The following is a 5000-nucleotide window of genomic DNA, read 5'->3' as shown; positions in this document are numbered from 1 at the left end:
TGCACAAGAAACGCATACAGTTATCATCTTCAATCTAGCCATTAGAGTGGAATGAGTTTGCTCACACATGGTTAGATTATACATTGCTGTCATACATTTGACTATTTGAGTACATTAGCATACTTTATAATAAGCATTTTGTGTAACAATAATATGCATCAGTCTTGGGAATCTTAACAAGAATCAATAATGTGCAGTGCATTTTGGCTTTGGTAACATTCTATCACTCTGGGTTGACAGACATGTTCAGTTTTTCAACATCTGCAAAATGTTACAAGTCATTTTAAGCAGATGGACAAAAAGCAGAAACTGCTGGGTGTCAGCCCTTGTCCCTTAAAGAAGATGGAGTTGCAAACTGACAGGAAATTGTCAGCCATGCATTTTATGTCAGTGACTGAAATGCTTTCTAAAGGTATTCTAAAAGTCACTTTGTGCCCAGCCAGACTGCAGCCATGCTGCGTGCCAAGCTGGAAAGCAGGGATCAGGTGATGACAGAGCACACTGGAATCCCACACTGACCGACAGTTTGGGCCTCACTGCGGTATAAGGAGAGCAGACACAAGCACAGTACTGTGGGGAGCTGGCTTGCCCCGCCCTCAGCTGGACCAGTGCTTGCTGCACTGTAGGAGTCCATGGTGGAGTGCTCACGGATGCTGGATCCACCCTCTCCATTGCTAAAGTTCGGCCGCTGCTGGGCACAAATCAACAAAGGACAGAGGGGTAGAGAACAGCATCAGCAGGCCTGCACACAGGCGGGTGCCTGCCTTAAGGTGGCCGAGCCCTCATTCAGGGAACTGTTTAGCTTGTGAGTGCGATGGGTGAAGCAAACCAGAGGAAGTGAGCTTCCAGTGGTATTTGACAGAAGCGACAGTCCACCCCACTCCAAGAATGATTTCTCCCTCCCCTGAGAGTTCTTGTTGGGAAATGGGTAGGCAAGGATGCAGTGGTGTAAATTACCAAGGAATCACCGATCCCTAATGAGAGGATACAGTGTGTGGGTGTGTGTGGGTGTGTGTTTGGAGGAGTGGGTGAGATCTGTGGTGGGCAGATGTACTTTTCTTGTCTTATTGAATTAAAAAGTGAATCAAAAGTGTATTTTTGTCATAAATGAAAGTTATTATCAGAGGGTTTGAGGGCAACAGTTTTCTGCATTCTCTTAACTATCTTAATTTCTTTTGAGATGCATGCACTGAACTTGGAGATGATTAGGCATGCCAAGTGTGGTACTACTCGGGAGTAATCTAAGTGGCATTGGATTATGTAGGGTCTGGGAGATTTAAGATGTCATTTGTCCTTTTTACAAATGTCACCCTAATGACAGTGCAAATTATGAGGAATTATATGGATGTCTGTTGGATTGTGTATGTGTGTGTGTGTGTGTGTGTGTGTGTGTGTGTGTGTGTGTGTGTGTGTGTGTGAGTGAATTCAGGAGAAAAAATGTTAATCCAAATTAACAGCAGTCCTAGGCTTAATTTCTTTTCTATTTACTGCACATGGAAACATCAAAATTAACATTTTAATATTTTATTTGTATGTTTGCAGACTAATACAACTTATCAAATGAAACAAATTTTGCTTACTATGGCATGTTTGTGTTTCTGTGCACAGAATGTTCCACAACCACCAAATGAGCAAGGCTGTACTATTGGCCCACTATGTTAAATAAAAAAATTATACTTTCTTTCCTTAACACAGGACACATTCACATGTTTCCATATGGAATCAGGAAGGAAAAATTAAATGACAGGAAATAGAGCAGAAGGGATTATGAGTCAGAGGGGAGAAATAAGGAGATAGGCAGCTGGCGGGAGCCATCCCATGTTTCATGCTACCATTTGAGCCAAGCCCTGTGCGTAGGTCTGAGAGCCATGAGATGTTTTTGGGAAGCCAAAGGGGTGGAACCTTTCCTTCTTTGTTTAGCGCAGTTGTATCTGATGAGTCTCAGGGTTGGACCCAGCCTGCTTTCTGGGATCCTACACCCTCTCCCAGTGATTCACATCATTGTTCAAAGCAAACAAACGAAAAGACCCAGATCTGATGTTAGATCAGGAGTTGTCAAGCCTGACTGCCACTGTGTTTATGATCATGTAAATAATATTTGCCAGTATGCTTGCTTGCAAGAAAACAAAACCAGCAGTTTTTACCTGCTCAGAGAAACCTCCAAAATCAAGTGAGTTCTCTCTGTTCAGGCTCAGGAACAAGTGATTCCTGCATTTATGTCAGTTCACATAGACTACTGTAACTCCCTGTACCTGAACATAAACAGGAATTCACTGGCAGCTGCTAGAAAGCTTACAGGCACCAAGAGAAGAAACCACTCTGACTTTATCCCCACTGCATGACTGTCCATGACCAGGTCCAGTCCAAAGTTCTTCTATTTGTTATTAAAGTGTTACATGTGCAAGCTTCATCATGTTCCACTGACTTACTCTGCCTGTAGTCTGCCTCTAGATCTTGAAGGTCCTCAGATCAGCTGCTGTTGGCTGTTCCACTCTCTCGACAGGTTTTAAGTCCTGATGTAAGCACATCTTTGATCTCTGGCATTTAAATTTCTGTGGCCATGTGTATGTTTTATAATTTACAGTGTTATATTTTCCTTCATATTACATTGTATATGTTTCATGCCATGTCTTTTTACCTAACTTTGTACTCCACTTTAGTTGATGCTGTTGTTTTTAATGTGTTCTATAAATAAAATGCTCTTACTTACTGAAGTGTCAAGTGTGTCTTTGCGTGTGTATGTCTCATAGGGCTCCTTCCCTTATCTGTGTGCATTTTGTAATTATGAAAATTATGAAAACTGGTCTAATATGCAGCACCTCATCCATATGTTAGTCCTGTGAAGAAAGGGGTGCTGGTAAAGCCATCACAGTCCCACAGTCATCACAGGGTAAAAGATGACAGGCTTGTAACTGGGTAGAAAACAGCATTATTTTCTCACCAAAGGGAAAGAATACTGATCTTTGACAAACACTTTGAGGAAAATCCTCACAATCCTCCTGAAATCTGCTCTAAAAAAATCTTCTCACATTGTTTTACATCAGTGAATTTCAATATTTATTGTAAATCTTTTTCATCTTGGCTACAATGCAGTCTTGGTCTTCCTTTAGCACTGAACTGATTCAGAATTTTGTAGTCCATGCTCCTGGTTTGTCACTTCTTTGAAGCTTTAATGACATGGGCCTCAGCCAAACATCTTGAGTGTAGTTTGGATCCATTAAAGACACCGCCTCCCTGTTCCTGTCCTTCCTGTCCACTTCTTGTCCTGGGACCAGACTGGAACCCCAACTTGTCACGGTACACTGTAACCTGGCTGACCTCCATCACACGAATGTCTCACCGTATAGTACATGCAGCTCAGTTTATTCTCTTTCTCCAAGTAATCATGAATGGCTGAAACCCAGGATGAGCTCTGGGTTGGCGAGTGAGGGAAAAATAAAGTGTGCCCCCTGCCCTGGATTTGCTGATGTGGCCTGTCTAGGCTTTGAGGCTTTGAGGAAGTGTTCCATACCAGGGCTGCTCTTCTAGGAAGTGAATGAGGGTGAATGGGGCATAAGACATGTGCAATTACAGCCCACGGTAGCCAATGGCACTTCATATGAATACAACACTTGCGATATCTAGCCAATATTGAGAGAGGAATTATGCATCTGAACACATTTAATGATTGGCAATGAAAGCCAGCACTTTACTGGCTGCAGTGCTATAGTTATTTGTAAAAACAATAGTCTGTGACCACTACAGTCCTGCCACTACAGGATGAAACAGTGCAAACCTAGTTTGGGCTGCGTGAAATCACAATATGATTATAAAGAAGCAGAGAACCCTGTGACAGGCTGTGTGTGGAGGTGTAGATTGTAGACTGATGGCATTGGTTACAGAAGAATTTCTAAACTACTGAAGGTTCCAATGAGCACTGTTGGGGCCATAATCCGGAAGTGGAAAGAACATCATTTTACCATAAACCGGCCATGACCAGGTGCTCCCCACAAGATTTCAGACAGAGGAGTGAAAAGAATTATCAGAAGAGTTGTCCAAAAGCCAAGGACCACCTGTGGAGAGCTAAAGAAAGACCTGGAATCAGTAGGTACAATTGTTTCGAAGAAAACAATAAGTAATGCACTCAACCTCCATGGCCTGTTTGCACACTCACCACGCAAGACTCCATTGCTGAAGAAAAAGCATGTTGAAGCACGTTTAAAGTTTGCTCAACAACATTTAGACAAGCCTGTGAAATACTGGGAGAATATAGTCTGGTCAGATGAGACCAAAATTTAACTCTTTGGATGCCATAATACACACCATATTTGGAGGTCAAAAGGCACTGCATATCACCCCAAAAACAGCATATCACACCAACAGTGAAGTTTGGAGGTGGGAACATCCTGGTGTGGGGCTGTTTTTCAGCATATGGCACTGGCACGCTTCATATAATTGTAGGAAGGATGAATGGACAAATGTACTAAGACATTCTTGATAAAAATCTGCTGCCATCTGCCAGGATGATGAAGATGAAACGAGGGTGGACATTTCAGCAAGACAATGATCCCAAACACAAAGCCAAGGAAATTCTCTCTGAGAAAGAAAATAAAGTTGCTAGAATGGCCCAGCCAATTACCTGACCTGAATCCAATTGAAAATCTATGGAAGGAACTAAAGCTCAGAGTTCATAGAAGGAGCGGACGGAACCCTCAGGATTTTAAGAGCGTTTGTGTGGAAGAATGGGTCAAAATCACACCTGAGCAATGCATGTGACTAGTTTTTCCATACAGGAGGCGTCTCGAAGCTGCTATCACCAACAAAGGCTTTTGTACAAAGTATTAAATAAATTTCAGTAAGCGTGTTCAATACTTTTTCCCTGTGTCATTTCTCATTATTACACATAATTTATGGACATCTATGGTTTGATTTCTTTGCATGTGTGGATTGGATGGGTTGTTACCAACATCTGGTGAGAATTTCATGTCAATAGCACCTTTAGAAATACTTAGAAAATACTT

The sequence above is a fragment of the Electrophorus electricus genome, chromosome 17 (assembly GCF_013358815.1).
Source record: "Electrophorus electricus isolate fEleEle1 chromosome 17, fEleEle1.pri, whole genome shotgun sequence".
NCBI classification, from domain to species: domain Eukaryota; kingdom Metazoa; phylum Chordata; class Actinopteri; order Gymnotiformes; family Gymnotidae; genus Electrophorus; species Electrophorus electricus.
Note: the sequence above shows the minus strand (reverse complement) of the source record.